Source organism: Balaenoptera borealis (genome assembly GCF_965194805.1).
Source record: "Balaenoptera borealis genome assembly, chromosome: 12".
NCBI lineage: Eukaryota > Metazoa > Chordata > Mammalia > Artiodactyla > Balaenopteridae > Balaenoptera > Balaenoptera borealis.
In genome coordinates, this window is record NC_138869.1 from 15506903 (window position 1) to 15527580 (window position 20678).

The following is a 20678-nucleotide window of genomic DNA, read 5'->3' on the forward strand; positions in this document are numbered from 1 at the left end:
TTGCTATTGTGCAGAGAAATCTGAAGAATTTTATCCATCCTTCGGTTCTCTCTAAATGGCTCATTGTATGCTATCTGTAATGGCTCTAGGACAGATTTCTCTCTGAACTTCACAGCATGGGTGGAAGAGAGTAATTTGGCCTTTATTTTTTCCTGGCAGTCGGTGCTGGTCCATTTATATGGTATGTTCACAGGAGAGCTGACAAGTGTTGAAAGGTTTTATTCGATATGCATTTTTTTTTAAAGTAGAAACAAATCCGTAAAAATAGGTACGTTTAAGCTAGTTTTCCTAGTTATTCTTAAGACCATAACCAGTTCGGTTTCATTAAGGAGTTCCACCTCAAATAGACTAACTAGCTATGTTAAACAGTCTGGGCTATGTTTAATATTCATGATAAAACCGTGTACTGTATGAACAGTTTTTAATGATATAAATGCAAAATCACATTATTTTTCTGTGTAACTTGTAAAAGCCATTCCTTCTAAAATGGGGCTGCTTATGCTAATTTGTTATAGTTAGTGAGTTGCAGGCAGCTCTGTGAATTTACTTTTCTTGGCAGTTCTAGAATATCCTGCCATAACACATACTGAAAAACTGTTTGATGGGTTATGAAAATCTGGATGTACTAAAGGTACATCTTGTGCAAACCGTAAAATAAATACATGATTACATTTAAAAATCTGTTATCTTATCAGGTTAAGGAAATTGTCATTATAACAACCCAAGGAAAATTAAACCATTTTCAACGGAAGATATACTTCCCCTTTGTACATCCTGTAAATATTTTTAATATCCAATGCTGGCTCAATTTTGCTGGTCTTTCTGGAAAAAAAACCCCAAAAAACTGCCAGCTGGAGGTAAAATGGATTCCACCTAGAACCTATTTTGGAGATAGGTAACACCTCATGGCTTTAGTTGGTACTCTGAATAAAGTGTAAGAAATGCTAGTTGTCAGGATTATTGGTATAAAATATATTTTGAAATTTTCAGCATTATTTCTAAGCAAGCCAGCCAAGTTCTATTATTTCAAGGATGTTGAATTCTGGGTCTGTCAATATTACTGTTGCCACTGATACATGATTGCTTCATTCGTAATAAATGAATAAGCTATATAATTTGGTTTGGTGCTGTGCTAGCTATACCTTCCCAACTCCTTTGAGACAGCCTCGACCTCCAGGAGCTTAGATTTCTAACACATGAAAAGATGTTGGGGAGAAACAAAGGCAATTCATTTGTCCACTTATTCAACAAATGTATATTGAGAATGTACTATGTACAAGGCCCCTTGTTACACTTTCTTCCGGCCTGGGGAATATCTTGTGGCAAATAGGAGAGATTTGGTTCATATCCTTGTATTCTATCGGGGAGACAAAACATGAAACGACAAATCATACAATTAATTATTTAATAATTAGGGGAAGTGTTTCAAAAGATACCTGCAGGGTGGGTTGAGGGCAGATATCTGGAGGCCGGTGGAGGAACAACCTTCTTTTTTTTTTTTTAAATATATATATATATATATATATTTTAATTTTTATTTATTTATTTATTTTATTTTTAGTTGTCTTGGGTCTTCGTTTCTGTGCGAGGGCTTTCTCTAGTTGGGGCGAGTGGGGGCCACTCTTCATCGCGGTGCGCGGGTCTCTCATTATCGCGGCCTCTCTTGCTGCGGAGCACAGGCTCCAGACGCGCAGGCTCAATAATTGTGGCTCACGGGCCTGGTTACTCCGCGGCATGTGGGATCTTCCCAGACCAGGGCTCGAACCCGCGTCCCCTGCATTGGCAGGCAGATTCTCAACCACTGCGCCACCAGGGAAGCCCGAAACAGGCTTCTTTTTAAAGGAGTTCTTGAAGTTTAAATTGTGTTTGGAATGAACTGGGATAAAATCTTAATTGTGTCAAGTTTAAAAAAAAAAATTATTGTATTTAAAGGTAAAGAGTCAAAAGATCTCTAAGATAAATATGGTGTAGTTTGGTAATAATACTATATAGCCAGGAATATGTCCGTGCAGGTGCCGAAGACAATTTCCTACCACTTGAGGAAATGATTTTTAATCTTAGGGTAAAAGTAAGATATTATATTCCACTTAAGAAGGAGGAAAAATGGATAAGAAATGCAGATGGCCAATTAACTTCTTCAGCCAAACCTCATGCCCATGATAAAAAATGTAAAGCTTAACGTTAAAAAAAAAAAACCTTTGACATGCTTATATGTTTGTAAAAGCTTCAAATTGATTAAAATTCTTCAGTGACAAGGTTAGGTTCCTTGATCAGTGAATGTTCTCATATATTTCTAAGCAAAATGGAATGATTTTATTTGAAGCTGAAACATAAGGACAGAGTTGTACAAGGAAAGCCTAAATTGACTAAGAAAAGTCAAATATATAATTTAAATGATTTTTGCAATTTACTCTTTCAATAATAAATTTCAACCAAACCTAATTAATTTTCAATTTCTAGCACAACGTGCAGTTTTAGAAAATGTGTCATTAAAGAGATATACAACCAGGGACTTCCCTGGTGGCGCAGTGGTTAAGAATCTGCCTGCCAATGCAGGGGACATGGGTTCGAGAAGATCCCACATGCCACGGAGCAACTAAGCCCGTGCGCCACAACTACTGAAGCCCTCGCACCTAGAGCCTGTGCTCTGCAACTAGAGAAGCCACCGCAATGAGAAGCCCGCACACTGTAACGAAGAGTAGCCCCCGCTCGCAGCAACCAGAGAAAGCCTGCGTGCAGCAATTAAGACCCAAGGCAGACAAAAATAATTAATTTTAAAAAAAGAGAGATAAATAACCAGAAGTAAAGTAAATGTAATCATCTACTAGGCTTAGATCGGGTAAAAAGAGTAATTTACGCTTATTCAGTACTATTTGAATAGGTAATATGTACATTATTTTTTTTTAAACATTATGAATTGTACATTTATTTGGTTCAACAAACATTTTCTTGAGCATCTACTAAGTATTAGGTTTGATGAGGGGCACTGGGGATACATAACATCTGCCCTTGGAGAAGTCTCAAGCATAGCAAGTCAACTCTGTACCTTGTAACATTGTGGAGGGTGCAGAGCACTATGGGGGAGGAATTTTTAATTCAACTTTTAGGTAATAAGTACATTATTGAAAAAAAAAATCAAGGAATCCAAAAATTATATATCTCATCCCATCCTGTTCTCCATCCACCTAATTCTCAACCATCCTAGACCGTGCACAGAGACGGCACACCCTGGAAGTTATTATTACTTGTGTGTGTGTATACATGAGTTCTTCAGCACATATGAGCAAATTTCGATATGGGCTTGTTTCTTTTTACGCAAAAGGTAAAGTCCCGAGTACACTGTTGAGCCTTCACTTTTTTCTCACTTATTTCTTGGAGATCTTTTTGTATCAATATGCAAATCCTTTCACTTTTGTTTTTTCATGTACAGCTGTATCGTATTACACTGTATGGATGTACCATAATTTATTTGACATTTGGGTTGTTTTTAATAAACAGTTCTGCAGTGAACAACCTTATGGGTGGTTACTTCCCAAGTATACCCAGAAAGGTAGAATTGCTAGTCAAAGATACAGTCATTAGACATTTTAGTAGCTATTGCAAAAATGCCCTGTGTTTGTACTAATTTAAAGATTGCACTCATTTACCCTTCCATCAGCAATATATGAGAATGTTTATTTTCCATTTGGTGTTATCGATCTTTTAGATTTTTTTGGTGAGTGATTGGAGAAAAATGGTATCTCAATTTTTCATTGTTTATCTCTTTTAAGATTTTCTATTGGACTGTTAGTCCTTTTTCCCCCTTATTTGAAAAAGCTCTTTTATATTAGGAAGGTAATATCTTCATTAGTAATATGAGTTGGAAGTATTTTTATCTTACATTCTCATTTGTTTTTTGACTTGCTGGGGATGGCTTTTAACACAAAAGTTTTATTTTTATGTAATTGAATTTATCAGTATTTTCTTTTATGGCTTTTGGATTCGACTCATTGTTGGAAAGGGCAACTCTACTCCAAGATCATTAAGAGAGCATCCTGTTTTTCTTCTAGGGCTTGAGTACTTTTCATTGTGTGTCTTCAAATATTTTATCCATTTGGAAATTTTCCTGGAGTAAGATATGAATTTTCCCCCTAAAATGTTACCCAGTTATCTCAGTGTCAAGTATTGAATTGTCCATGTTTCCACACTGTTTTGTGATGTCATTTTCATCTCATATCTATTTGGATCAATTTCTGAACTTTTAAAAATATACATATTTTTATACATTTCAACTCTTAAAAATGTTCCCATGCTGTTTCTGTGTTCAGGTTCCTTTTAGGTAACTTCAGTGTTTACTTTTTTTTTTTAAATTTTAAATATGCTTTTTTCCTCTTAACAAAGCTTTGCATTAGTTGCTTCCTTGAGCAACATCTCTAGAAATTTACACAGAATAAAAAATGTACTTGCAATTATGTGAAAATATTATTCGCATCAGAACTAATTCTGCAAAAGCTGAATTCTTGCGAAAAAGAAAAATCTATTTCAAGTGAACTTCCCTCAGTCCCAGGGAACCTCCATATACTCAGGTCAGAAATATTTCTTTACTATACATAATGTATTTTAAAGTATTTAAAGATGGATCAATTGGGCAAAGAGTTGGAAGAAAGGGTTTTAGATCTACCTCAGAATCTCTTGGTGAGGTTACTTAGAGACTTATCCTTAAATCACATTTATTGCAGGCTGGTTTTGTCACTTTTTAAAAATATTTTTAAATTGGAAACAACAGCGGGCTGGTTATATAATACTTGTAATGGCAGGATTTTAGGGAAAATATCAGGCCTGCAGGCTTTAGATAATCACATGCAAAGTCACGTGTGAGAGTAGGAAATGGGGAAGAGCAGTGCTATGTCTGATTATTTACTTTCTAGGGGTGCACACAGATTATTTCTGGTTTAATCTGGAAGATTATATAGCCGAGAATAAAGATCCCATAGACTTCTGCAGACGGCAGAATCTCACCAGTTGGTTTTAAACCTGAGGCACATAGGCTGCATTAGACACTGGACCACCCGCTCATGTCCTATTCCTGACTTTCTTGAATCAAATAAGGTCTTTTTGAAAAGCTTGAAATTAGTATTCATATAAACAGGGAAATGCTGAAACCAGCTGGCATTCTGTAGATGAAATCACTAGAACAGGAACTTGGAATAGTTTTTCTTCCTGATTATTTTGCTAGGTCGTCACCATAAATCGGGCAACTTGGGTCAACCCTCTGACTCTTCCTGGGGAAGACATCCACCTAAGTATTTTACAGTGTTTATTAAATTATTTTAAAACATATACTGTGTTTAACATAGACATGGCTATATATAAAAATAAAACGTCTATTTGGCAATCAGGGAAGAATGACATAGAATGCTAGAAAAAAGAGGAAGCAGTTTCATTACTATCAGACGTGGAGTAGAACCTAGTCTTAGCTAGATCTCATTTAAGAAATGGAAACAAAAAAAGAAATCTAATTTACTTCCTAAGTTTGTATCAGAATATCTTTTCTTCTTCAGAATATTCATCCTGAAATTTAAATGAACGCATCAAAAATGCAAGTCCAATCTCCTCTAGGAAACTTAATATGATCACTTGAGAAAAATATCTCATTAACTATACCCTGAATAGTTTTTGCCCATAACTAATAACATGTGTAAACAGAAATACAGGAAGTCAAAATTAATTTTAAATGTACTCAGTAAACGAACAGCTCTCTATTTTTCATAATCTAAAGGGAGAAAAAAAAAAAGCGTTACTGAGAAAATATCCAAATTTCTTTGAAAGAAAGTTTATTGAATATTAGCACCGAACTCCTTTCTTGTGTGAAATGATTGACCAATGTGTGAATTTTTTTCTGAGAGTAAGGGTATAGGCATTTCAAAATTGGGATTAGGAGGCTGGATGATTTAAGTGCCCTGTGTAATTAAATGTGCTTCTTTGCTCTAAAAATAGCATTTTGTTGGGCTTACTGATACAATAGTGAGATAACCTATAGGAGGTAACTTGTGATGACACTATGGTCACTATTGATAAGAAGTCATAAGAGGTCACAGTTGATAAGAAGCGTTGGTTGATGGTTACTATTGATGAATGAAGAAATTATTGGGATAAGAGGGAAGGAGAGAACAGCTGTAAAGTTGCTAGCATGAGGCAAAGAATGAATGAAGCAGTGGATAACAGTGATTATTTGGTGGTAAAGCACTGAAGGCAAGGATTACAGTTTATATTTCTTTTTTTAACCTTTAGCACCTCATACGGCTTTCATTGTTTGCTAATTGTGTTGCCTGAGCAGCATAAATCTCCCTGTTTGATTCCTTTTTAGTGGTTCTTTATTAAAACTGCCTATGAGAAATGAAAATTGAAAAGGCTTTTTTTCTTTTTTCTTTTTTTTAAGGAAAGGAAGACTGGGGTAAGGTCAAATTACTGTTTGGTTAGTGTATATAATAGGAAACAATTACATGAATTGAAAACTTCCTTTCCTGGTATTTCAGACATGCTAGGGTTTGTGTTTTTTAAATTAATGGATGTATTAAGCACCTTCTGTGCTTAAGGGGTAAGACTTGGTGCCTATTGTTTAAGCAAATTATTTCGTTTGAGTGACAAAGTTCATGCTCCCTTATATGTAACATAAGTGTAGTATAGTTAAGTCTATACTAAGTGTCTAAGAGGATTCAGGTCACAGAATTACGTGAACTGTCAGCGCAGGAAAGTTTTCTTTCTTTTTTTTTTTTATAAATTTATTTATTTTATTTATTTACTTTTGGCTGCGTTGGGTCTTCGTTGCTGCACGCGGGCTTTCTCTAGTTGCTGCGAGCAGGGGCTACTCTTCGTTGTGGTGCGCGGGCTTCTCACTGCAGTGGCTTCTCTTGTTGCAGAGCACGAGCTGTAGGGGCACGGGCTTCAGTAGTTGTGGCACATGGGCTCAGTAGTTGTGGCTCGCAGGCTCTAGAGCGCAGGCTCAGTAGTTGTGGCGCACGGGCTTAGTTGCTCCGTGGCATGTGGGATCTTCCCGGACCAGGGCTTGAACCCATGTCCCCTGCATTGGCAGGCGGATTCTTAACCACTGCGCCACCAGGGAAGTCCCAGGAAAGTTTTCTTGAAAGAGATTAAGGTCAGTTCTTTCTCTTCTTCCACGTGTGGCCTATAACTGCCCAGGAATCAGAGAACTGGATTGCTCGTGCTTACAAAAGAACAAAGGGTAGGATTAATGGGATTGGGGAACTTTGTTCACAATCTTGGGAAAAGTGCTTAACATGTCACTGGGGGCACTTGGAGGGTGTGGGGTGTTTGTGTGTGTGTACCCCACCACGATCATATTTTTTCCTGGAATTTTCCCTTTCCGAGTTAGTAGCTAAATATGCCATAGCAAGAATCGAGGGGGGACAGAGATGGTTTAGGATTACATTTGAATGAAAAAATGGTGGTTTCAGAGGGTTCATTGCAGCCCCTGAACCTGGGGAAGGGCCTTCCCCCGGACCCTGTCTGGGGAAACCGTATGAACGTGTCATTCCTCTCAGTGTGAGTGAAGTTGACATTAGAAGGGAATTGAAGAGAGCTCAGGGAAAGACAAAACGGGCCTCCGTTTTTGATAGGAATGGAGATAGGGGCAGATACATTTGACGTCATGGGGAGATTCTTTCGCCTCTGAACGCATTCTCAACCGGCTCCTTGGAAGTCTTTCCAGTCCTGTGGCATCCTCCAGCTCGTGCCTTAGATTTCTGCTTTCCAGCAGTTACCTAAAAGCACAGCCAGACGTTCCTGACTGCTCACTTCTAGCAATAATCTGCTCCTTTGACAGAGCCTCTCATGGTGAGAGTCCCGTCTCCTGCTTTCGACACACATGCCTGCCTCAAATGTTCTTCTGACATCCAAGGTACAACTCTGAATTCTAGGAATTCGCTGACCCTCTGCTCTGATCCCAGAATGAACAGTCGCCTGAATCAATACTCAGGTCATTCTTTACAAATGAATACCTCCTGCATCACCCCATGCAGACTGCTCTACCACTGAAACCTTTCTTCTAGACCTGGAATTGCTAGGAATGAACGTTTCTTCAGGGATCTTAGCAAATCTAGAGTCTCCAGGTGTCTGCTAAATCCTACCTCTGTTGAATCATTTTGTTGTTTAGCATGCAGTTCTTTTCATTTGTCTGATCTAATTATAGCTGAAAACCTATGACAACTTCCTATGGTCAGTATGTCATCCTGACCCTCACTTAACAAATATCAGAGTTCTAACTACGTGCTGGTGTGCTCTAATGGCCTTCTTTTTTGGGGAAATGAAGGTTGCTGCTATACCAGCATGCTTCTGTGTGTGACTTGCCATCACATTTGTACGTCTTAAGACTCTTCTTTATTTTCCAGGTATTCTACACTGATCATATGTCAGTGCCCTCTAAAAAGTCATCTGAATAGAAACATCATCCCTCCCCCAAATCGACACAGATAGAAACTTATAAAAATAATATATGAAGATGTTCACATACACGTATACACATATGTAACTTTTAAATAAAGATTCACAACTAGGAAGTTTTGATAATAGTGATATTTGACACTGACCTAGTGTTTTACCGTTTAACAGCTGTTTTCATATATCTTGTATTGGAGGTCGACTAGCTTAGTTAGAAGTCAGTTCACATCTTGATATGGCGTGGGCTGGGCGTTGAACTTCTCTAAGCCTCAGTCTGATCTCTGGACCTATCTCATAAAGTCATTATGAGGATTTGGTGGAATGACGCTTGTAATGCGTGAAGAGGGTCTAGATCATGGGAAATGTTCAATTCACGTTCCTTACTGTCTGATTTTTTTTCCCCCCACAAACATTCTTGTGCAAAAGTAGGGCATGGGGGATTATCTTCATTTTACCAAGGAGGAAAATCGTGCTCAGAGAGATTTGCTGAAATGACAAGCAATTCTTTAGTTTTTAAACTGAGTTCCAATTGCAGTCTTATTGCCGGCCTGGAAAGGGCCATCAAGTGAGTCCCCAGGGACCTTTCTCTAGGGTGGAGCAAACACACAGGGAACCTGAAACACCCGTTGAACCACTCTTGTGGGATTAAGAGAACCCCTACGGATCTGACCCTGTCAGATCCTCTATAGAGTCGCAGAGCTAATGGCCTCAGTTCAATTTGAGTCAGATGTTAACAAGGCAGGTTCAAATCATTCTTTACTCTTTTATGGGGGTGCGGGTGGGGGAAAAGATGAAAACAAATTATATTAATTTCAGTAACCTTCTCATTTCTAAATGAAACTTACTTGCCTGAGAATTTCTGTGAGTGTGTAGTTGCTTTCAAAACTCAGCTGCCTTAGAACACTCTATGACATAAATCACAGCAAGATCCTTTTTGACCCACCTCCTAGAGAAATGGAAATAAAACCAAAAATAAACGAATGGGACCTAATGAAACTTAAAAGCTTTTGCACAGCAAAGGAAACCATAAACAAGACGAAAAGACAACTCTCAGAATGGGAGAAAATATTTGCAAATGAAGCAACTGACAAAGGATTAATCTCCAAAATTTACAAGCAGCTCATGCAGCTCAACATTAAAAAAAACAAACAACCCAATCCAAAAATGGGCAGAAGACCTAAATAGACATTTCTCCAAAGAAAATATACAGATTGCCAACAGACACATGAAAGAATGCTCAACATCATTAATCATTAGAGAAATGCAAATCAAAACTACAATGAGATATCATCTCACACCGGTCAGAATGGCCATCATCAAAAAATCTACAAACAATAAATGCTGGAGAGGGTGTGGAGAAAAGGGAACCCTCTTGCACTGTTGGTGGGAATGTAAATTGATACAGCCACTATGGAGAACAGTATGGAGGTTCCTTAAAAAACTAAAAATAGAACTACCATACGACCCAGCAATCCCACTACTGGGCATATACCCTGAGAAAACCATAATTCAAAAAGAGTCATGTACCAAAATGTTCATTGCAGCTCTGTTTACAATAGCCAGGACATGGAAGCAACCTAAGTGTCCATCGACAGGTGAATGGATAAAGAAGATGTGGCACATATATACAATGGAATATTACTCAGCCATAAAAAGGAATGAAACTGAGTTATTTGTAGTGAGGTGGATGGACCTAGAGACTGTCATACAGAGTGAAGTAAGTCAGAAAGAGAAAAACAAATACCGTATGCTAACACATATATATGGAATCTAAAAAAAAAATGGTCATGAAGAACCTAGGGGCAAGATGGGAATAAAGATGCAGACTTACTAGAGAATGGACTTGAGGGTACGGGGAGGGGGAAGGGTAAGCTGGGACAAAGTGAGAGAGTGGCATGGACATATATACACTACCAAATGTAAAATAGATAGCTAGTGGGAAGCAGCCACATAGCACAGGGAGATCAGCTCGGTGCTTTGTGACCACCTAGAGGGGTGGGATAGGGAGGGTGGGAGGGAGGGAGATGCAAGAGGGAAGAGATGTGGGGACATATGTATATGTATAGCTGATTCACTTTGTTATAAAGCAGAAACTAACACCATTGTAAAGCAATTATACTCCAATAAAGATGTTAAAAAAAAAAAAAACCTCAGCTGCCTTGGTTAACGTAGCTTTGCAAAAGGGGCACACACAGAAGCTTGGAACCAACGGCGGGATGCTGGCCGGCCCTTGCCTTATTTGGGCATGTGTGTTCATCCAGCGACTTTATGTGAGACAGGGCTCCTCTTCTTAAACTACTTGAAAAGTAATGCATCTCATCAGCTTGTGACAAAGATGCACTCTGTGATTCTTCTTAGCAGTTTCATTTCTTTTACAAGATTAAAGTTAACGCCTCACAGCACTTGTTGTGTTAACCATTCTTGGGCAAGTAACCCAATTTTCTTTTTCCTAAAATGTAGTTTTAAAAACAAATTCATTTCTTTTACAATGAACTGAAATGTTAAAATGTTTCGGCTAGGAACAGTGTCACCCTTCCTTCTGCTGTACTTCTTGCAAAAGTATTCTTGGACTTCTCAGCTTTAAGAGAGATAGACTATGTCAGTGAAACATTCCCAATAAGTAAAGGGTAATAATTCACATTATTAAAGATATTTTGTTCACTGATGGATTCTGTTAGTGGTAACTTTAATTTATAGGAGTGAAATGTTAGGAGTCAGTTGACCAGCAAAATCTCTAAAATCACCTTGTTGAGAAGACAATTGAAAGGGCAAACATTTGATATGTACCAAAGTTTTTGGTAATGCAGCTATCTGGTAAACTTCAAAGTGGAATCTACAGAGATAGTCTGGAAAGCTAATGTTAAAAGCTTCATAAAATCATAGCTCTGAAATATGATGAAAACACAGTTTAGGAAAATAAGCTGGAAAAACTAGGTTTAACGGTTAGACCACAGATAGAAAAGTATTTAATATAGGCATGATAATCTGCAAAGAATATATGGATAATTTCTACTGGATATTTATTTTTACTTCTGACAATTTCAAAAGAACTACAAAATGCCATAGAAATATAACAGCTTTTCTCTGATTGGTACATGTCCCAGGGCATGTTTTTGCAATAATAGAAATGTTAGTTTTGCTGTTCACACAAAAAACCTCAGTTTGGCTAATTTAAGTCTTAGGCACAGAATGATGCCTACCAGAATGACAGGGAGATACTGCACACGTTGCTTCCTGTCCTGAGCATTTGAGTGTTGCTAGGTAACAGTTAAAAAGGCACCACATACCTTTGGTGTGACATTGCCAGGTGTTAAAAAAAAAAAAAAGGTACCAGGTAAGCTGAGCTGAGAAGCTAGAAATCCATTAGGAATAAAAGATTCCTGAACGAATCCACACTGAACGAGTGTGGTTTGTGTGCCTGCCTGCATGCACGTGGATGTAGAAACATGAGTTATTAGTAGTCATCCGCAACTTGTTACAGAACATGCAAAACTAATTTTCTTTAAAATATGTGGTCACAAGAGCAACCTTGCCATGAATACCCTACTTGTTTCAACTGTAAGCAGTGAATCGATTTTTTTTTAAGAGGTGAGAGGTTTACAAAACAGCCGTAATAGTAGATTATTCATATCCTCCTCTCCCCAGTTCTGAAAAACCTGGGGAAGAAGGAGATTAAACTGTAGCCTCCAAACCAAGACATCTATAGGAAAAATGAATTAACTTTCATAGGGGTTGCAAATAGAAATAACTCTCTCTTTTTTTTTTTTTTTTTTTTTTATGTCAAAGCTCCTGGGATTAGTTTTTCTATCAAGATTTTATCCCTAGGGTGAAATTCAGATGCAGAGTTTAGAAGCTGAGGTGGGGTTGTGTTTTCCAAACACATGCCCTTCCCACATGTCCTTCTAACAGTGTGATGATGGCATCCCTCCATCAACAGGTGGGGCCTATGTCCCATTTCCTGGAATATGGGTGGGCCAATGACAGGGCAGAAGGGATGTCACCTGACTTCCAAAGCTAAGTCATGCAAAGTGACAAAGCTCCTGCTGGGATTCCTTTCTCAGAACTTTGTCTTAGGATCCCTAAGACACACCTGTGAGAGTACCAGCTAGCCTGAAACCACCTTGCTGGAGAGACCACATGGGAGGCTCCTTAGCGACAGTTCTAGCCTCCAGCTGTTCAAGCCTTCTTCCCACCACCAACCTCCAGACACAGGAGAAACCGCCTTCAAATTATCCCTAGCTGATGCTGAGTGGAGCAGAGACCAGCTGTACCCACTGAGCCCTGCCCAAACTGCAAAGTACAGAGCAAAGTAGTGTTATGCTACTAAGTTTTCTGGTGGTCTGTGATGCATCATTAGAGAACATTAGGATTTGGAGAAAGTTTTGTTAGAGTTAAATGCTAAGTAAAAGTTAATATACCCAGAGCAGGGTTGTTTGATCAGCAAATTAATAAACTGTCATTTACAGTGTTAGTGTCAAGTTTGAAGCAGAAAACCACCTTGTCTTGATGAGAGCTGTTGACAAACATGGAACCGTTTGGTTGACGGGCTTCCTTGATAGTCTTCTGAAGCCTAACCGTAGTCTAATGTCTTGATTTCTTAATTACGATAATCAAGCGAACAGAGGAAGGCAGAGGATGTAGTGGTCTCTTAGTTGTCTGCTTCTCGTGATTCTCTGGGTTAGGAATTGGGATAGTGGTCAGCTGGGTAGATTTCCTGCTCCATGTGATTTGGTGGGAGTCACTCACTCAGCTGCCTTCAGCTTGTGGCTGGGCTAGGATGGAAGGTCCAAGAAGGCCTCTCTTGCGCATTGCCTCACCACTCATGTGCTGTGTCTCATCACTCAGCAATGTAACCCCAGCTTCTTTAATGCATGGAGGCTGACTTCCCAGAGCGGAAAGCAGAAGCTGCCAGACCTCTTAGGGCTTGAGCGTGAAAGTCCGAGAATGTCCCTTCCACTGCATCCTACTGGTTAAATGAAGTCACAAACCAGGTCAAGGGGAGGGAAAAGAGACTCTACCTGTAGAAGGATGGTGTGGCATGCACATACAGGGTGGGAAGAAATTGTTGGCCATTTAGGAGACAAACGGGAAGAGTAATTGGCTCTGAAGAGGGAGAGAGGGGTTCTAATCCTAGCTCTGCCACTAACTAGCTGTGTGGTTTTGGCCAAGTCACCTGTTAATGCTTAACTTGTTTGTTCACATGCCAGGTGAGGAGAATGAGCCATGAGCTCCAAGACCCTGTCTAGTTCCAAAAATTTGCCTCTAATCAAGACAGAACCTACATTAGCCTAGAAAGTGAGGGGGGGCAGGGTATATAAACAGAAACACAATTAATGAATTATCCAGTTGTTCTCTTCTGGGCTGTTGTTAGCCTGTGTTTAACCTTTAGCTCTGGACAGGCTAACTAGACTAATCAATCACCATAGGATCTCAGCTATTGAGGCTTATTCCTCTATCTTCAGGACTTTGCTCCGGGTACAACCTACCTTCCCCTTCCACCTCTTCCTCCTCTTCAGCCTCACGGGGTGGGAAGTCAAAATGCTGTTCAGTTTTACACCTGAGTTTTTATCTTTTACACGGAGCGGGAAGCATTAGGGCTCTGAAGGGAGTTGGAGTAGGGACCCTGGAACTAGGATTTGACAAAATAGTGTAGACAGTTGAATACCTCTCTGAATATTGTGTTGAACAATCTGCACCTGTTGCAAGATGAGACCTGCCCCCTCACCCCCAAAGTGAACTGAAACAGGTTTTTTTGTGTTTTTAAAAATCTTCAACCATGGGCTTTATACTTTTGAAATGTACAATTCCTTCAGCAAGCAGTCTCAAAAACTTGATTTCAGGAGAACTACAGGTTGCCACAAGGACCCCCCAAACTAGATCTTTGATCATTATTTGGGAGGTTCAGGATGGAAAAGATCTACAGTGGGTACACAGGGTCTTTACCTTAAGGAGCTCATCATTGAGTAAGTTATCAGGTGCCTTCCAATTTGCAGGCCTAAGTTAGACATAGCAGGTGAGCCCTTACTGGCTATACCTGCTCCAGGAATTTCCACAACAGCATCCAGATACAGGCAGAGCCCTGTGTATCTTACCCCGTTACTCCTTTACCGTAGTCCGTGATTTTTCAAGTTGGGGGTAGGGTGGAGACACTAAAACAATGTGCACTGAGATCTACTGGATCCCAGATGATCATTCTGGCACTAAACTCTCACCCCTCGCTACATCTTTCTACTTTATTGCCAGAACTCTTAGGACTCCTCAAATGAGAAAATAGTCATGTTTTTTGGTCACCATAAGCAATATACAAATCCTGATGCTCAAGAATGCAGCTTATCATTACTATCAGAATAATCTGCTAGATCTGCCAGCCACTCCATGTTTTTGGTCTTCATTCTTTCTCTAAGCGCTCTCTGTTATCTCCACCAGCTAGGATCTTCTTATCCTTGCTTCCTTACTATCCCACACCGTCTCCCCTCACAACCTATTTCCAGCGCTTCCATTCTGTCAACATTTCAGTTTAGGCCCCTACAAATCCAAATGCAGGGAAGATATTCTTTCAAATGTTATGAAGAAACATGTGATCAAAATCAATCCATGAACAGTCACTGTTCTAAAATCTTTGGGGGAGAGGTGTTAAAGATGAACCAGAACTTTAAGACCTCAAAGCAGTAATGCTTTTTGTTATTGGTTCAATTCTCATTGTTCCTTAATCCTTCTCTATGAACAAGGAAATGAAATTTGGGGGTAGAGGAGCAGATCTGAAGCTATTTCCCCATTATATTTGCACCCAGGTTATCAACCTAAAAAAACTGTCCACGGGACAAATATGACAAATGGGGGACAGATGTTCACCTAAGTCCTGTATCAGGAATGCCCCAACTTAGGCCACGACAGCTTCTAAGTCGTGTTAAAAACAACAAAAAGCTAGTTCTCAAGGGACATGTGTCTTAATCGAGGGACCTATGGCATAAGAATATACAAAACTGACATAAGGCACATATTTCAGGTTTTGAATCTCACATCGCGGGCTACATCTAGCCTTATATTTTTCTTCGTATGACCATACACAAGAAAGCTGCACAAGAATACCTGTAATTGGGTTACGTTAATGGAAGAAGTCGAAGTGTCACTAGAGTTGTATGCGTGACCTGGACTGGCCTCTAAGGCCGGCCGATGGCCGGGTGGGCGCCCTCGGAGGAGAGCATCACTCTGAGCCTGCTACTTCTGCTGGAAGAGACTCTGCCCGCAGAATGCTCTAGAGATGATCATTACTGAAGGGTGTGCTGCTCTGAAGGAACTGCTGAGGTTCATGACATGAAGGAGTTAGTCAGGGTTCCAGAGATTTGCATTTAGACATGAAATGGGGAAATCTGGAGCAGTCCTTTCTGACGTTCCTCTGACAACCCCAAAAGGGCAGGGTGTGCGGCCCGTGACACCCACTTCCTTCCTTTTCCGAGGAAACGCCCCCTCCCGCATCCAGGCCTGCCCGGACCCCCCCGCCCCCCGCCTTCCAGTAGAGCTCGCGGCCTTAGCCGCGCAACAGTTTTCCGACCCCCTCCAAATCCCTACCTGGCGCACGCGCACACAGCACGCGGCCAAGCAGGCGCGGCCGGCTGCGCGAGAGGGGCATGAATCGGCCGAGCCTGCAGCGCTCCCTCGGGGGGCGGGGCAGCGAGGGGGCGTGGTGAGCGCGAGGCCCCGCCTTGCCATTGTAGGCGGCGGGGCCAGGTGCAGGCCCACGTGAGCAGCCGGCCCACGTGAGCAGCCGGCCCACGGGCTCTAGGGCCCGGGCGCGCAGGCGCACAGCAGGGCTAGGGCGAGGTCGGAGGCGGCAGAGGGGTAAAGGCGGAGGAGGTAGTGCCTGGGAACAGGCAACCTGTGTCTGGCGCGGTGCCCTGCAGCTGGTGGCGGGTGGGGCCGGCGGGCGGGCTGCCGCTTTCCCCTGTCGACGGAGGCTGCCGACGGGAAAACGATACGGGAGGGAGCGCCTCGGCCCAGGTCCCTTCCCCTGAAAACCTGCGGGATTTCAGGGCCGAGTAAGCCAAGCAGAAGAGCTGGGCGGTGTTAACAAACGGACGTTGAGACTCGCAGAGATCAGCCTTCGAGGCCTCTGTCTGCCCGCCACCGGCTCTGTGACCTCTGGCGTGGCACAGCCTGGCCTCAGTTTCCCCACCCTTCTAGAGGGCTTGCGGCTTGCGGCTTGCGAGTGGCCCGGAAGAAAAGAGTTAACGTCACAAATACTACCAGCCTAGTGAGTATTTAGAGCATCTGAGTCACGCCCTTGCCCTCATTTCAACAAGGTGAAAGTTACACGGTGGTTTAGTGCCAGGGCCCCTGTGTGAGCTTGGGCCTCCGTTTCCTTGTCAGCGCACAGAACGTGCTTCGAAGGTAACGAGAAGGGAGTGTGGAGCGTTGTTCCTGGCACATGCTGGGCTCATAATGCTAGTTCCAGGCGTCAGGCAGAGCAAATGGCGTCGACGTAGAGTCTATTTTAGAGTAGCCAAGCTGTCTGGGGGATGCAATCACAGACCATGTGAGCCAGGGTGCATACCTGCGGATAGCGGTCCGTTTCTACTCTGTCAGCTAGCCAGGGAGACGGGATACACTTAATAATTGATTAAGTACACTCCCATTTATCCCTGACTTAGAAAAGGCTTCCTTGGTCTAATTTTCCCTATCTCTCTAGTTGGTAGTGTTTTAGAAACGCTAAAAGAAACGTTTCATTGATTGTTCTGAATTTGATCTTAACATTTAGTTCTGTTTTTTAAATTTTTTAAAAATAATTTTTGGCTTTCGTTGCAGTGCACAGGCTCTTCGTTGGGGTGTGCTAGCTTCTCCCTAGTTGTGGCGCGCGGGCTCTCTAGTTGGAGTGTGTGGGCTCTCTAGTGGAGTGTGTGGGCTCTGTTGCCCCGCTCTATTGCCGCTCGGCATGTGGGATCTTAGTTCCCTGACTAGGGATTGAACCTATGTCCCCTGCTTTGGAAGAGGGATTCTTAACCGCTGGACCACCAGGGAAGTCCCCATTTAGCCCTCTTCTGATGATGATGATGAAGGAATTGTGATTGATCTGTATTTGGCATGGTTATTAGTGTACTGGATTAATTTGGGATAAAATTGTCCATACTCAGCAGGAGAGCTGGCAAAACCGTATGTTCAACTGTTACTGGGGCTCCATGTTGAAAGCTTAAAAAATATTCGTGTTCTGTGCTGTATTACCTTCGTGGTCTCAGTAATACCCCAGCTTCCATTGTCTCTAGGGTGGTCCTTGAAAGCTTTTGTTAATTTTTATTTTTCAGACATTTTGACCTTAATCTCACCTTTTCCTACCAGTAACCACTTAAAGATCCTGTTGCTGCAAGAGTTCAGGGAAAATCCATTTGTAATATTATTTGGAGAAGGGTGACCACACCCTTGCTTCTACAGTGTTGAGTAAACCAAACTACTGTTTTTACTAGAAAAAACCTGCAGCTGAAACTGGGGTTAGGGATAAAGAAACCCAGCTGGATTTTGCCCCTCAGTACCAGTGATAGTTTCTGTTTGTGGTGTGTTTATCATAAAACATGCTTTGCAAGAGTGTGACTAGCTTTTTATAAGTCTACCGTGACTATACATGGTTTATGATGCCTAGCATCTAAGATATGGACAAATAACTGATAGATCCTGACCCCCTTAAATGACTGACAGGTGTTTGCAAAAGTCAGTATTCTGCCCACACAATAGCTCCTTGCTGGGAAAAGTATTTGGTTGATATTATCTATGACTGATACTTTTAAAATATAGTATTGAAAGCATATGAGAGATTTCGGAGTTTGACTTTTTCATTTATTTTCATCTTCTCGTTTCAGTATTTTAAACAGTTGTAGAACTTATGTGCTGGTGTTAACAACTTCTTGAATTTGGCTTAAAAGAGCTAGTTGTCCTTGGTCTCACTATTTCAGTTCAACATACATTATTTAACAGAGAGTATAATATGCTGAATAACTGCAACAGTCATAATAAACATTCATTGAGAATGTATCATTTCCATTTATAGTTATGTTTATCATATATATCCATTTTATTTCACCATTTTGGACACTGGGGAATAAGACACTGTTTATTATGTGTTCTTTCACCTCAGGAAATTTATGACTTTGTTTCCTCTATTTTTTTTAAGAGAAAAGAATCTTTCTGAAAAGTGAAACCTTTTAATTGTGGTAGAAATCCTGAATATAATGTTTCATTGAGAAACAGTAGTCTCCTTTGAAATTTTTGTTGTTTTTTCTTTGTTTCAAATGAAATAACGAACTCTTACAATGTTAGTGTGGCCCTTAGCCAAAACCAATCATTTCTTACTTTAGTAAACGGATCAAGAATGTTAATTTAATACATAGCAAGTATAATACTTAAGGATCTGCTCATAAAATTGATATTGGATGACAAGTGTTTTAAAACAAGGGTTTTAGACTTTAGAACAGGAAAGGTAAATTTGTGTTTATCCTGGGCTTTATTAAAATATTGGAAATTAATAGTAGAAAGCACTGATGGATTAAAAATAAGCCATTAGACTTTGGGCAACATGGATTAGTCAGTGAAACATATATGTATATAATGATATGTATGTATATGTACCATTGTTTGTTTTACAAAAGGCTTTCACTTTATCTCCTCTCATCAGTTCTCCTATATCACTTTAATATAGGTATTGCTTAAGCCATTGAAGAAATGAAGAAAAAATTTCAGAAAAGGAAAAAAAAATTCAGAGACGGTGAAAGGAAATTGCCCAAGGTCTTCTGAGTCCAAGTCCTATAATGCTCACACAATAAAAAAAGACATGGTGGGCAATGAATATTTTTGATTGAGCCCATTGTCAGTGCAGTCAGTATAGCGGAATTACAATTCTTTCACTGCGATTGACTCCTCTGTTCTAATTTTTACCCGTTTCTATTAACAAAATAAGGATTTCTGAATTTAACAGTAACAGGAATAGAGTGGTGAACAAGATGTAAAGCAGCCCCAGCTCTCATGGGAGTTACAATTTAGAGAGAGGTAACAGAGAGCAAAATAACTTCAGATTGTTAAGTGCTAAAGAGATAAAGAGCACATAACCCAGCTTAGGGTGTCATGGAAAGATCCCCAGGAAAAGGGTACCTTAAGTGATGTCTGAAGGATAAGTAAAAATCAAGTGAAGGCAGGAGGAGATGGACAGTCTCAGTAAAGGAACAGCATGTGAAAAGACGTGATGCAGAAGAGTGCATCCATTGTTCTAGGACCTGGAAAGTACAATGTTAATCAATATAGATGTATAGATGTAGGGGTGTGTTGGGGGCAGTGGCTTTGGTGAAAGAGGAAAGTGTGAGAGATGAGGATAAATAAGGAAGAAGGAGTCAGAGGACTTTGAATCTGTGAGTAAAGGTTTCGGAAAGTAGGGTAGACGAATGCTGGGGGCTTCAAGACTGTGAGTAGGAGGAACAACTATTAGGAGACCATTGCAGAAGTCCAGGTAAGAAATGATGGTTGCCTGGAAAGGGTAGTGACACTGCAGATAAAATGAGGATGGAAAAGGGAAGATAACTGAAAAAATATGTATGAGTAGAATTTTTTTCTTCAAAGAATGGTGTATCGTCCTAGAACATAATTGGTAAAAACTCAAGTTGCATACTGCAGAACTTGCATCTTTTTTTAAAAATATTGAAGTATAGTTGATTTACAATATTATATTAGTTTCGGGTGTACAACATAGCACTTCAATATTTTTATAAATTATACTCCATTTAAAGTTATTATAAAATAATGACTATATTCCCTGTGCTGTACAATATATCCTTGTAGCTAATTTCTTTTACGTGTCATAGTTTGAACCTCTTAATCCACTGCCCCTATTTTGCCCCTCCTCCCTTCCCTCTCCTTACTGGTAACCAGTAGTTTGTTCTCTATATATGTAAATCTGTTTTTTTTTAAATTCATTCAGTTTTATCTTTTTAGATTCCACGTATAAGTGATAGCATACAGTATTTGTCTTTCTCTGTTGACTTACTTCACTAAACGTAATACCCTCCAGCTTCGTGCATGTTGTTACAAATGGCAAATTTTCATTCTTTTTTTATAGCTGAGTAATATTCCACTGTGTATATGTATGTGTATTTATATATATGCCACATCTTTTTTTTTAATTAATTAATTAATTTATTTATGGCTGTGTTGGGACTTCGTTTCTGTGCGAGGGCTTTCTCTAGTTGTGGCAGGCAGGGGCCACTCTTCAT

General features: G+C 40.3%; 1 protein-coding gene and 1 long non-coding RNA gene across 3 annotated transcripts in view; one reads left to right on the forward strand and one right to left on the reverse strand.

Moving 5' to 3' along the window:
* The window catches only part of LOC309607154 (uncharacterized protein), a 133179-nt gene that overhangs the window by 68675 nt on the left and 43826 nt on the right, over positions 1–20678 (forward strand). The gene's annotated exons all lie outside the window — the stretch shown is intronic.
* LOC309607483 lies at positions 8128–16097 on the reverse strand. The gene is made up of 2 exons (XR_014232417.1): positions 16006–16097; positions 8128–9382 (listed from the first exon to the last, which is right to left on the reverse strand). It is a non-coding gene; the product is annotated as an uncharacterized lncRNA (long non-coding RNA).